The sequence below is a fragment of the Ambystoma mexicanum genome, chromosome 2p (assembly GCF_040938575.1).
Source record: "Ambystoma mexicanum isolate Mex_15411 chromosome 2p, UKY_AmexF1_1, whole genome shotgun sequence".
In the NCBI taxonomy this organism is placed as follows: Eukaryota; Metazoa; Chordata; class Amphibia; order Caudata; family Ambystomatidae; genus Ambystoma; species Ambystoma mexicanum.
In genome coordinates this window covers 1,214,445,009-1,214,459,274 of record NC_090923.1, presented here as the reverse complement: position 1 = coordinate 1,214,459,274, position 14,266 = coordinate 1,214,445,009, and positions in this window count along the sequence as shown.

The window sequence follows — 14,266 nt, the reverse complement described above, 5'->3', positions numbered from 1 at the left end:
AGCATTTACATATTGATTATGCTGCAGATTTGTAGTGGATATAGGTATATGATAGTGGTAATGTACCCGTTTTCGAGACGGTTTGAAGCTGGTCCATGCACACATACTGATGCTACTTGCGTTGTAAAGTTCTTAGTCTAAGAAGTATTTCCTAGATGGGGAGTATGTGAGGTGTTTAGATCAGATAATGGCCCCCATTTTGTGAATGAGGTATTTGAGCAGATTAGCCTATTGCTTAGCATTAAACACAGGTTCTCTTCTGCTTATCACCCGCAAGCGTACGGCTATGTGAGAGACTCAACGGTCTGCTCAAGGAGAGAATTGCAAAGTTGAAACTGTCCCTGAAGAAGTGGTGGCTGCATTGCCTGCCCCTTGCATTATATGCATTAGAAAAATCAGCCCGGCTCTCTCCACCACCTTACACCTCACAAATTAGTTACAGGGAGGTGAATGAGAACAGCTCTGACTCCTCCATCGATGACTAGGAATTATGTCCAGACAACTGCAGAATTGTTAGGAAATGAGTTATGTGAGTACTTAACATGTATGACCGCTAGCCTCTCTGTCATTACAGATCAAGTCAAGCGGACGGGGTGTCAGTCTCAGAACACAGATGAATACCATACAGCAACCAGACCTGAGAGACTATGTGTACCTAAATTATTTGCTGGAGATAAGGTTCTAAGAAGGAATTTCACAAGAAAGTTGCACAAGCCCAGATTTAGCGGCCCTTTCGTTGTGGAAGACATTATTCTGTCAGCAGTCAAGGTACTAGGGTGACGAGCTTGGACACACCTAGGAGATGTGAAAATCTATGCTGGAGAGACTGTCACACCCCAACCCATTCGGAAGCAAGTCAAGGAGAACAAGTTCAGCACTTGCAGAATCGATCTAGACGAGGAAGAAGGACGCAAAGACTGTCCAGTAGACAGATGAAAGGGTACATTTGGACTGTGGCTCCCCAAAACACTATTTGTAGCTGCTAGCAAGGAGTGAGAAATTACTGTTCTTGAGCCACAGGAGTTCGATGACATTGGACTGTGGAGTGCTGGAGTAAATGGAAAATTCCTGATTTAGACTTTCTGTTCGACGACTGGAAGACGGAGCAGTTCCCGACTCGTTTCTCACTGAGTTTCTCTTTGGAGGTGCCCATGGTGCTGTCAGATGTTGACATACACAGACTGCCTCTTGCTGTCTTCATATTTATACTCAGAGTTTACCCTGCTCTTGTTGGGAGGAGTACTGAAATACGTACTGTTGTCCAAGAACCTAAAAATGGCCCGATGATCAGACGGTTATTGGCAGCAATTATAGAGCAGATCAGACTATTACCCTAACATCTTTCTGGATGCACAGCTGGTCCTATCTAACGACGATGCCCAAAAACTACTTGTCATGATCTTTTACTATTTGCTTCAAGTACACCCTTATTTTGTGTGGCGAAACACTAACACTTATGTGTTTATGCGAGATCATTTAAATCGTACAGCAATCAGACAATTACTTGTGGAGATCAAAGAGCAAATTCGACAACAACTGGAGCATCTAACGAGATTGCCTGAATAAAACGAGTTCTTCCTTCCTTAAAAGTAATTACGGGCAATCATGTGTTCTATAGAGCATAGTGCAGTTCTAGAAAGTGAGCAGAGTTAACGACGTGTAGAGAGACGTGAATGGTCAAGCCTAATGTATTGGTGCATAATTTATGCCAGTTCAGCATCCATTATCGTTTTTCTGCTTCTATTGATCCACACTGTTTACTTTAATGGTTCCAGAAAGGAAGGAGTTCCGTTAATCCTTCCCACTCCAGTTACTTTTGCAGAACTAGACACTGTAAGAAGGCTAAGGCCTTATGTGATTGTTCCTACTCCAGTAGCTCATGTGAAGGCATCGATTTCTCTCAAATGTGCCCCTATGATGCCCCCAGTAGGAAGAATGTATACTGATGTGTTTCATGAGTTGCTTATTCAAGCTCATCTGGCAAGAAAGAGACCTAAGAGAAGTGCAAGGGAGGACGATTATGAATTAAATTATTTTTTAGACAGTACAGAGCATTTAGGGAACAACATGTGGTATCAGCACATGAAAAAAGTGGGAAAATTACTTCTAAGTAGGATTGCTATTTATGTGCACTCCTGCCTTATGCTATGGGAAAGTCTAAGATATTCATAGCTATTGAAATAGATGTTCAAACAGCTCATTGCCTCAGTCACATTGCACTCTGTCACACAAGAGGTCAGTTCCAGGGTCAAACAGCATCCTTGGTATGGGTGACGGAATGGTCAGCCCCAGATGAAGATGACTTTGTTCAAGACTTAAAGACAAGAGTAAGAGCACACACCAGAAATCATGTGATAAGATATGAACAACCTGGCATGAAGGGAGCTGTAATCAGATGGGATATAAACAGGAAGCTCAAATGCCAAGGAAAGACTGATGAGGAAGTTTGAAGCTGCAAGGAAAGAGGCCCTATGAAAATCTGGGGAACAGTACTTTCTCCAGATGGCTGGGAAGAAGGAATTGTCGTGTGCAGAGCTGTGGCAGTAACTGGTCATCACAAGCCAGTTATTGAATGAGTGGAAAATGGGTGCAAATCTCTCTGGCTGAGACTTGCAAAGCTTCTGACGTGGCTCGAAGACAAAGGAGGCCCATTGCAGATAGTGCCTTTGGCCAGTGCAGAACTATGTTTCAGAAATAATGGCACACGGAAAGTCAGAGAGAATCAACAGTGCAGTTGAATCTTTGAAGTAACAGGAATGAAAGACGGGACAGTAGTGATAATGGATCACTATTGGGCCTGTGGATCCATAGAATACATGAAGCTGCCCAGAGACTCGGGAGGACTATGTTCCATCGGGTGTCCAGTCAAAGTATCGAAATAAAAGGATCGAATTACCTTTTTTTTTTTATCCAAAAGGATTAAAAAAAAGGGTTGAATCCTTTTTTTTATTTTGTTTTAAATGTTGTATGTAAAAAAGTTTTTTTAAAAGAGAAAACGGAGGTTAGGGGAAGCCCCCCATAAAAATAATTTTAAAAAAAATCGCCCCTTTTTTCAATTCTTTTGCCGTCAAAAAAAAGGCATTCAATCCTTTTGTTTTCGAATATTTGACCTAGAACTGTTCCATCGTGATCATTCATTTTCCAGCATTGGTGATTCCAAAAATTGATCTGAACATTGGCGAGTTCCCAAAGGCAGATGCTCACCTGAGGAAAAAGAGATCTGCTGAACTCCTAAATCAAATGAAGAGAGAAAATTATTTTTCAGCCAAATCAATAGAAGCATTTGATGCCATTCCATATGAACAAAGATTGTTCAGCAATACTTCTTCAGTGTTTACTATTATCTTTGTGCCTGGGATCTAGACGATGGTGAATACCAAATGGTTACAGATAACCAGATGGGAGCTTCTGCAGACTATCAACACCAGAAAAAAGGGATTTCATGCTATCAAGGAGGAGCTAATAGCCATACGACTTATGACTCTACAGAAGAGATATGTCTTGGATATGATTACAGCAATGGATGGAGGTGTTTGTGCCAAAATCAGAGAATCATGTTGCACATTCATACCTTCTCACAATGACAAGAATGGCACCTTGCCAGAGGCCATAACGATGCTGACAAACCTACACATCAAGATGGAAGACCAAGTGGAAGACATTGCTGTTGACAGCTGGTTCACGTCAATATTCTCATGGGTTCCACAATGGATGGCGAACATTTTCAAGTTCCTTGGAGCACTGTTGGTAATGATAATGTTTGGGTTCTGTGTGATCAGGATAATAATCACACAATGCAAGAAGACTGCGAAGAAAGCAGTAGGAATGAAGATCGTGATTGATGTTGAATCAGGATTCGAACCTAAAGAGCTAACAGATAAATAAATCAGAGACTACGCAAAAGCCAGTATGCATGCACCTGAGGGAACGAAGTTCCTGTATCCAAAGAACCATAAGAAATATGTGGGAAGATGGATTTACTGCAGTCCCAACGGGCAATGCAGTCTTATGACCTGAAAGGAATCATAAAGATATGGACTCCAAAGAAGTATTTCTTCAGACGAGGATGTCTTGATGTGAGGATGGATGGGAGAGTGGTCGATGAATTGCCCAGCGGGGGGAGTGTATAGAGAGAGCCAAAAACCCCTACCAGAAGCTCCGCCCTCATGTTGCCTATATGTTCGGAACCGGAAATTGGAACACGTGCAGTACCAGTGAGGATGCCTGTACCACAAAGAATTCTTGAAACAAGGTTCCCACTGAGAAAACCCTTTATGCATTCACAATGATATGATGGTCTTCTGGACAGTTCCGGAAGAAAAGTGAAAATAGATGAAGAAAGAGGGCTGGTGATGTCTTGAAAAGCAGCACTGATGTGCTCAGAAAAGACAAACGACAAAAGAACATAGACATTCTGTAAGATCTGAAGAGGAGGTGTCAAAGATGAGAAATGGGCCTCATTACAACCCAGGTGTTAAAGGGTTAACGGCGCCGTAAAAGGTGTCAGCGCCGTTAAACCCTTAACGCCTGATTACGAGGTCCCTTTGCGGGTTGCACTTTAACGCCGGCTTTTAGCAGGCGTTAAAAAAACCAACCCGCAAAGGGACCTAGGAGCTAATTACGGCACCGTAATTTACGGTGCCGTAATTAGCGCCTTCCCCATTCCCATTGAGCCCTATGGGCCAAAAATGGGAATGGGGAAGGGCCATGGCGGCATGGGGAATTACCGCCCTGCCAACCTCGGAATGGGGTGGTAATTCCCCATTCCGCCATGGCGGAGTCGGTAAGTTACCGGCATGGACCATGGTGCTGTTAGCACCATGGTCCAACGCCTGGGTCGTAATGAGGCCCAATGTCTCGGGCTCGAAATGAAGATGCTCATGCAAAGAAACGCTGAAAAAAATTCAGTCATTTTACAATTGTACAGATGCTGTAACACAAGTAGACAAAGTCATCTTGAGGTGGCTACATAGTGAATAGATTGTGGCGATGTGCCAATGTATATACATAAGAATGTATTGAACCTGGATGTTCCATGATGCACTTTAGCAAAGCTTGAACCCCCATGAACGGAAAGGGTTTCAGTGTGGCGCAGTTGGAAAATAGCTAATGGCGAAGGAGTATCCAAGAAAGGTTGGCTGGCCTAATACCAAGAGTCGAGGCCACCATGAGCCTGGTTTTCTGTCAAGTAGCTACATGAACGTGAGAAAGAAACAACCTTCTGTTTGAGGTGGAATGTAAAAACACTGAAGGCATCAAGAGTTCATCATTTAATAGTATTATATGCAGGAAAGAGCTCAGAAATGTGGTCTCCAGTCACATGGTAAGATTGAAATAGACTTTGGGTCGAGCTACTTCGAAACCAGAAGATAAAACCATGCCACACTCCCTTTTATTCTCAGGCACAAAGAGCTTCTGCAAGGCCAAGTTCAAAGCCTTAATTGAATGGCAGACCGCAAGAGTGATCATAGATGTCAGACTAATTGGGTGGGAACCTATAGTCAAGACCAGCCCACAGGCACCTGCGGTACAAGCCTGTGTGCTGCTAGTGTTTGGAATATTCCAGAAGGGTACAAGGGTGCCAATCAATTATAGAGGGCCATGTAACAGAGAGCCCTATCGTTTGTGTAACCAATGGATCGTAGTATATTTTGTGACGATGAAGATGACTTGCACTAGAGGAGGGCTTAGTTGTCCAGCTGATGTTAGAGATCCAATCACAACCCCCGTCAGTATGGAGTGTATACTTAGATGTTCCCTGTAAGCCTATCACATCCCCAAGTAGGTTTTTGTTGTTGCCACGTAGTGTGACGTAACTGATGACGAGTTTTGACTATAAAAGTTGTGTTTTTTATGAAATTTATCAAGATCGTGCTTTGAGATGTCTGTTCATGTCCGTTGTAACTCCCTGTTCTAGATGACTGAAAATAAAACAGTACTAAGTTTTGCCAACTTCCTGAGTCAGTTTGATTATTGATGTATGAGTAAATTCTGCATCCCCATCCATCTGTAAGCATAGCTGCCTCATTTTAAAGGACCCAGTTCTATGGGTTCACTTACATCCATGGATCTGCTGAAGGTCTTTGGTGACGAGTCTACCCTAACTGCCAGCAGCCCTCCACTGTATGCGTCACCCTACAAGGACCGGACAGGACTTTCTCCAAAGGGGATCCTTTCAACCTTTCTCTGTTACGTGTAATCCCGCTCTCCACAGGCCACCTCTGCAGTCTTCAGGACACGCGGGGACCCCTCGACAATGCAATGACTCATAGAAAACCATCACCTCTGCTACCATATGTTAAGAAGGCCTGGAAATTCCCAAATTACACAGATGTTCTTGAGTCATTTCAAACCAGTCTCAATAACGGAAATAGACAAACTGCACGGAAAAACCCAGCTTCATTATCATCAAAATAAAGCATGGAAATCATACAAGCAATTAACTCTTGACGCTCTCGCTGGTTACATAAAAACAATGGTTTATATATTCAACATTTGTCATAACTGACAACATACTGTAATCCTACCTACCAAATCCTCTGGGGAACAGGGATTGGCTAACAGTGGTGATTACATATACATTCTATAGGGGTTACATTTCTAATTGACTAATGCTTGTCTGATGGATCCTCCTGCGACAACCTCTAAATTGATAACGACAAAAAGACATCTCTGCAATATGTAATTGGCTGGCACCTTGCTTCATGGGTGGTGTAACATTAGAGATTTTCATTGGTTGACTTCTTACTAACCAACCTTGGACAGCTGACAGGTCGTCAAGACATGAGCCAGGCAGTAATAGGGGGTGAGGGGTTCATGGACTGCTTTCCTTTCAATTAAAGAAGATACCAGCCCTCATTTCTAGGCCATGAGCCAGGGTGATCTCTTTTTATTTGGCCTTGTATGGTGTCTTGTGTCTGGGGATATGTGTAAGGAGTAAGGCAGGTGTCCTATCTGTGTTACTTGCTAATGAATTGACAATGTTCTTCAATTATGGGTCACGTGTGATGGGACCGTGTTTTGAATGATTTCATCCTTCATTTATTAAGGAGTTTAGCTAATATTGATGCAAGTATTATGTTTTCTCTTGCCACTGGGGACACTGATGAGTTATTTTTCCTTGAGTCTTTTGGTTTATAGTTGTACTGCACTTGGTTTACAAGGGTTGGTTTAATTAATCTGGGAGTAGCCTTCTTGCGTCATGGGAATTTCTATCTTTTGTTTTCACTGCAACATTCTGACCCTCCCTTAATTAGTGGTAATATTTGCTGTGCTTGCCAGCTTCTTCCTGAGTTGTGCACAGATCTGTATTTCTGTGGTTTCAGCATCTTGGTTCTCTCGAAGCCTTGAGGCCTTTTTCTATCTGAAAGTGGGCTGTAGCTTCCATTTTAGAAAAAATGGCTGCTCATTACACTTGTGTTTCTATGTTAGTGAACTATATTTGCATGTTGTTCATGTCACAATAAGCTTATACATTGCTTTTGATAGGATCTTTCATGTCTTATCGATGAATATATTACCTAGTGCCCGCGTTCTTCATATTGAGAGCATTTCTGTTGAAAAGGACTTTTAAAAAAAGCAGAATACGCATTTGGTGCACATTTGGCTTCATTAAAAAAAAACAAAGCCCAAAATGCCGAACAAGGGGAGCACGGGTTGCAGGGGTGACCCCCGCTCCCTTAGTTCGGCATTATGGGCTGAGGGTTTGCAGAGGTGTCCCCCTCATTCATTCAATGTGAAGCTGGGGACAAACATGCACATTCCGAATATAAAGTCGGCTTTGCTATTTTGTAACTCAAGCTTTTCGGAATGCATTCTTTTAATGTAGATCCATTGAGTGCACATTTGCTTTGTCTCTAATGAATTTACATAGATTGTCACAACGTAAGTTTGGTTACCCATGCCATCTTCAGCTTAGATTGTGTCTGTCTCCTGCTGTAACTGCCTGGGATAGATATGGGTGGTACAGCTGGCTTAGTAAGACACATTTCTCACCTTTGCGGTATTGAGCTGGGGGAGGGGCAGAAGCTATGGATGACATATTCATCTGCCTCTCAACACAGCAGTACAGGTTCCATTGAAAATAATGCGTTTGAACACGGTCTAAATGCAGGAGACCAGATGCTTGGCTTCTTTGGTTGCTGTGAGTTCCAATCCAGGGGTTCAGGGACAAAATAGGTCTTTGTTCTCGCTCTCCCAAACACTGGGAAGGCTGGCAAACACCTGCATGAGTCCCTCACCTCCAGTGAGGATCTGGGTCCCCTGTCTCTGACAGTGAGATAGGTCTTGTTCCAGCAGCAGTTCACCCCGAATGTGCTCTGGGGATGGTTATGGAGTAGAGTTTGTAACTGGAGGACTTTGGAAAGGACTGCTCTCCCAACAGAGTTCAACAAATTCTTCTTAAAGGGTTGATGTCCAGAGATTAATCAAAGGAGTAAGATACCCCCTCTTTTATAGGCAAATGTCCACAGGTGGCTTGTCAAAAGCAAGCCTGCTTTAAGGGGCCCAATCCCTGTCTTTGAGACAAGTAGTATTTCCCGTCTGACGTCAGACCCAAAGTGCGCTGTGCTAAAGGAAGTGGAGGGGAGAGGAAGGAGAAAGCGGTACAAGAGAGCGGTACTATCTACTCTAAACCCACCCCTTTCTCAAATCCAGAGCATCAAAGGCTCTTTTGGTATGTTTGTTTGTTTATTTTGTTTGTTTATTTATTTGTATAGCGCTCTAGACCCGGGGGTAAAAGGGTGCTTAGGACAGGTTACAAGGCACAAAATATATAGCATTTGCAGTAATACATTTGTAGAGTTATGTACAGTATATACAGACAGATGTAATTATAGCTTACAGATGCAGCATAGGTGATGTATATACAGTATAGGCAATTTGTCATAGGCTTGGTCTAACTTAAGGTTAGTTTTTAGTCAATAGCCAACCAATGGCAAGTTTCCTGAATAAATGGAAGGATTTGGTCAATTTAATGTTCAAAGGCAGGGTGTTCCATAGTTCAGAGGCGAGGACCGTGAAACTTGAGGCGACGGCTCTTTTAGAGGTGAATCTAGGCACAGTGAGGCATATCATGTTGGAGGATCTAGTGATTCTAGTGGCTGGTTTCAAGGTGAATTTGTTAGTGAGGTAGGGAGGGGCTACGTGGTTGAAAGCTTTGTAGGTGAGGCAGAGAGTTTCTAAGCCAATTTTTTGTTGAATGGACAGCCATTTGCATGATATTCTGGTGGCAGATATGTGCTCACACCTAGGAATGTTTAGTGCTGCTCGTAGCGCATTATTTTGGAGGACCTGAAGTTTGTTGATTATGGATTGCTTGGCACCAAGGTAGAGGCTGTTGCAATAGTCAAGGTTAGATTGTATGAGAGCCCTAGCAAGCGTGAGGCAGCTGTTAGTGGATAAAAAAAGTCTGCAGGCTCTAATTAGTTTCCCTGTATAGGCGGTAGCTGAGGCAGTCGTGTTAACTTGTTTGGTGAGGCTGGTGTTGGCGTCGAGGTAAAAGCGGAGGGTTTTCACATTTTTGGAGACGGGGATAGTGTTACCATCAATGATGAAGTTGGAATAGTCAGGGCTCAGTTTTTGTAAGTTGTTAGGTGATCCGACAAGGAGAAGTTCAGTCTTCTCATCATTCAGGCAGAGGCCGTGTGTGGCCATCCATGCCTGAATGATGGAGAAGATTTCGTTATCCTGGTGATATCGGTATTGTAGTTGCCCGAGATGGTGAGGAGTATCTGGGTGTCATCCGCGTAGTTGGTGTAGGTGACACCCAGATGGTCCAATTTGTCAAAGAGAGGCTTTGTAAAGATGTTGTATAGGGTGGGTGAAACACAAGAGCCTTGTGGGACCCCGCAGGTGATAGAGATAGGGTCTGCTGCTGCCGTGGAAGAGAAGACCCTCATGGTTCTGTTGGCTTAGAAGGATTGTATCCATGTGACAGACAAAGAGGAGAAATGGGCGGCGGAAGAGAGGTGGTTACAGAGTATTTTGTGGTCGACCAGGTCAAAGGCTGCTGAGAGGTCTAGAAGGAGTAGGATGGCAGCCTTGCCTTTGTCTTTAATGTCATCAATCTGTCTTTTGAGGTCAACAAGGGCGGTTTCTGTTCCATGCTGAGGTCGAAAGCCAGATTGACGCAGACCTAGTAGTTGGTTATAATCCAAATAATCCTGAATTTGCAGGTAGGCAACTCTATCAAGGATTTTTAGAAGGAAAGGGGCCGTGGTGATAGGCCTATAATTAGTGGGGATGGCTGGGTCTAGTGATTGTTTTTTTAGTAGAGGGAGAACCCAAGATTGTTTCAAGTTATTGGGTACTGAGTTGGTGGCGAATGATACATTTATTAATTTAGTGATGAAGGGGGATAGGTCTCTTGCTGCATCTTTAATGATCTGAGCGGAGCAGCTGTTGCCTTTGCAATTTGATGGTTTGAGGGATGTTATAATTTTTTGGATTTCTGGAGTGGTTACCTTTTTGAATGTGAAGACTGAGGTGGTGTAAGTGGTGGTAGGTTTGCTAATGGTGGAAGGATTATGGTTGGAGAGTTGTAGTCTTTTGGCCTCAATTTTCGTTTGCAGGCCAGTGATTTTATTGGCAAGGGCTTCTTGGATGCTTGTGCACCAAGGTTTGTCTTTCACAGACGTGTCCGTCGGTGGGTTGGGGTTTTCTAACTCCTTTAGGATGGTGAAAAGTTCTTTAGCACTGGATCCTGCATTGTCTATTCTGACGTTATAGGCTTCCCTCTTGGTGCAGATTATCTCCTTTTTATAAAGGGAGGAGATATTTGTGAGATTCATTTTATTTTCAGGTGATGGAGTCATTTTGCATAGGGTTTCCATCTTGGCTTTCTTTTTTCTAAGTATTTTAAGTTCGGGAGTGTACCAAGAGTTCAGATGAGCTCTAGGTTTGCTTTTGTGTGGCTTAAGTGGGGCAACGGTGTCAATGGCTTTGGTCATGGCATCATTGTAGGTATTTACTAGAATAATGAGGTCTGCGGTGGCAGGGAGCGTATTTAGGATAGGGAGCACCAATGGCATAATGGTTTCCGCAGTAATGTTACGCTTGTTTCTAGTCAGGCAGGCTGGTGCAGGGGGGCCTTGTTTGGGGTTCTGGTTGTTAATGCTAATGTCAAATGATAAGATGAGATGGTCAGTCCATACGAGAGGTTGGGGGGCCTTGCAGGTGATGTTGCAGTTGTGGGCAGCGAGCCAATCAATGGTTTTACCTTTCTGGTGGGTGGGTAGAGTGTTGAGTTGAGTGTAGTTATGTTTGGAGAGGGTGTTAGCAAGGGAGGACGCAGGAGCGTCGTTGGGGTTGTTGTACCCCAGGTTAAAATCACCTAGGATGATATTCTGTGAGATGGGCTTAGAATTTTCAACTATAAGCGAGGTAATGTCTTCCTCGAAGGTGCCTGTGGGACCTGGGGGTCTGTATATTAGTTTCAGAGTGATGGTATTCTTAGGGGTAGTTTGTATTTTAATGGTGAGGTGCTCGCATGATTTCAAGAGACGGGAGGTAACATATCTGATGTCAAGTGAGGATTTAAATATGATAGCTACAACTCCTCCGCGAGCGTTAGGTCTGTCGGCCCTAAGGATGGAGTAGTTGTGGGGTATGTAACACCCTGGTGTGAGGCCGGTCCCTTTGTTTTGAGGCGTGCCCTTTGATTCTTGGTTCCCAGACCAGCCGCATGCTAAGTGTTTCCTGGGTTGGAGGGAGGTGTTAACAGACATCATAAATGATCAAAGGAGGGGCATACCCATTCAGTCTCTGGTCTTGCCAGGCTCTTAGGGACAGGCTATCTGAACAAAACACACATAACCCTTCCACAGTTTAGCTGAGCTCACAGTGGTGACACAAGTTTGATATCAATCAGATGTGGCTCTTAATAATACGTTAAAATCTTCACTGCCATACCACATGGGGTATGGATTATATTTTCAGATTGCCATCCCAACATGTGAGGGGTTTATCTTAATGATATGGCATTTAGAACAGAGGTGTAAACCTAAATGCAACCTCTGCACTGCAGTTACTTGGCTGGCACAGCATTCGTCAAACACACACAGACACACATGCACTACGTGGAAGTTGATTGAAACAAGGCGTCCAAAGTGATGGCTGCAGTTTGCCATCCAGTGCAGATTGTGTTGCGTGTTGTAGCAGTATCTCTGCACTTCTCGTATGAATGTGTAACCTGCTTGGGCGGGGGGCAAAATGAAGAAAGAAAAGGTTCCCTAGTGCGAGAGCTATGCAGGGTTCCTTTCTGACAAGTAAAGAATTAGAGTAAAGGACACTCACACATGGCCGTGTGAGGGTTCTTTTACTCTAAAAGTAAGCTTGTCAGGTGTGCCGTTATGTGTCACTCACTGCTTCAACTCAGGCCTTCGGAGTGCTGCTCCCCTGACAAGCAGGTGAGTGCCTGAGATCCTTACTGCTGCCCGCTCAGGTGGCACCCGGTTACCACTGGGCTCCGGACAAACTTAATTACTGGCGCTCCCCACAGCGAGGAGCGCCCAACATTATCACAGCCTTCTGGGACAGCGAGGAGCGCCCAACATTATCACAGCCCCTTGACAGGCGCCCACCAAAAGTCCCCGGGCCACGCCTGGCAGATGCGGCCCAGGTGGATGAGAGTTGTGGGACCCCCTCACGCTGCATCTGCTTGCTAGGCTGCACCTTGCAATAGCAGCCCAGCCAAAGCAAATAATTTGGGACTCCCAAACCCTGCTGCTGCTGGCTGCCCATCCAAAGAGAAGTTGCCATCACCCCAGAAAAGAACAGAGAGAGAAAGAGAAAGAGAAAAAGAGAGAGAGAGAGAGAGAGAGAGAGAGAGAGAGAGAGAGAGAGAGAGAGAGAGAGATATATAGATAGATATAGATATATTGCCCCAGAAGAACATCAGTAAGCAGAAAGGACCTTGAGACAGCCCTGGCCAGGTTTTCTCCAAAGTAAGGACTTTTATGTATAGTTGTTTGTACATTGCCCTGTTTGAACTTTGAAAATACGTTTTCATTACTTTTTACATTTTTAGGAAATGTTTATATTTTCAAAACGACTTTTTACTTTTTAATGTTTTTAAAGGTTTAGTTACGCAGCTGCTTAGGTTTAGGTTATTTGTATGTAGTGTCTTGTGATTCTCCCTTTATACAAAATCAGAAAAGTCCTGCTGGTGTACTGGAAGAGAAAAGTAGATGTAAGCAAACAACAACCAAAAGAACCGTACACCTGCATTCCCTTGTCCACCTTTCCTTTTGTGCCCCAGTTATTCTAACCTAGTCTCTTTCTCCTTATAGGGATTTGGCAGAAATCCATCCGGCCCTAACTTTTGCCTTTCTGTCCCTTCTTGACGCCAGATAGGGGCTCACCAGGGTGATCTCGGACCCAGGCAATCGGGGTTGCAGACAGGTAAGAGGCAGGTCGAGTCTTCAGTAAAGGTAGTGTATTGTGTGTCCGCCTACACCTGTCTCCCAATAAGGTGCGTGGTGTACGATCTCCCCTGTTAACAAATGTGAAGAGGCTATATGTGAGGCTCCCTACACACAGATGTGTTGGGTTTTACACATCAAAGATCTAGCTGAGCAGCAACACAGCGCTGTGCAACAATCCGATCCAGCAACAGGATACAAGCATACAGGGGCGCCGAGTACGGGGGGGGGCTGCGGCGCCCGGCCCCCTCCCCGGCAGAATGAAGTCAGGGCTGAGCCCCCCCCCCCGGGCCGGAGAGAAGAGACGCAGTATGGATGGCCCTTTGTTCCATCCATACTGTGTCTCTCTCTGGCGGCCCGGGTAAAAGCCGGGGGAAAACGATGTTTAGAAATTGTGGGACAGAGGCAAAGCAAGAGGCTCTTGCTTTGCAACCGTCCCTCAATTTCTAAAAATCGTTTTGGGTTGGGTATACTTATACATCTGTGCACCGGGGTGCACAGATGTAGAGGTACACCCAACCCAGAAGGATTTTTAGAAATGGAGGCACAGATGCAAAAGCAAATCTGTCCCTCAATTTCTAAAAATCGTTTTGGGTTGGGTGCATTTGTTCATCTGTGCACCTCTGTTGGCAAGAGGGGTGCACAGATGAAGAGGTACACCCAAACGAAAACGATTTTTAGAAATGGAGGCACAGATGCAAAGCAAGTCTGCCCTCAATTTCTAAAAATCATTTTGGGTTTGGTATATTTGTACATCTGTGCACCCCTCTTGGCAAGAGGGGTGAACAGATGTAGAGGTACACCCAACCCAGAAGTATTTTTAGAAATGGAGGTACAGATGCAAA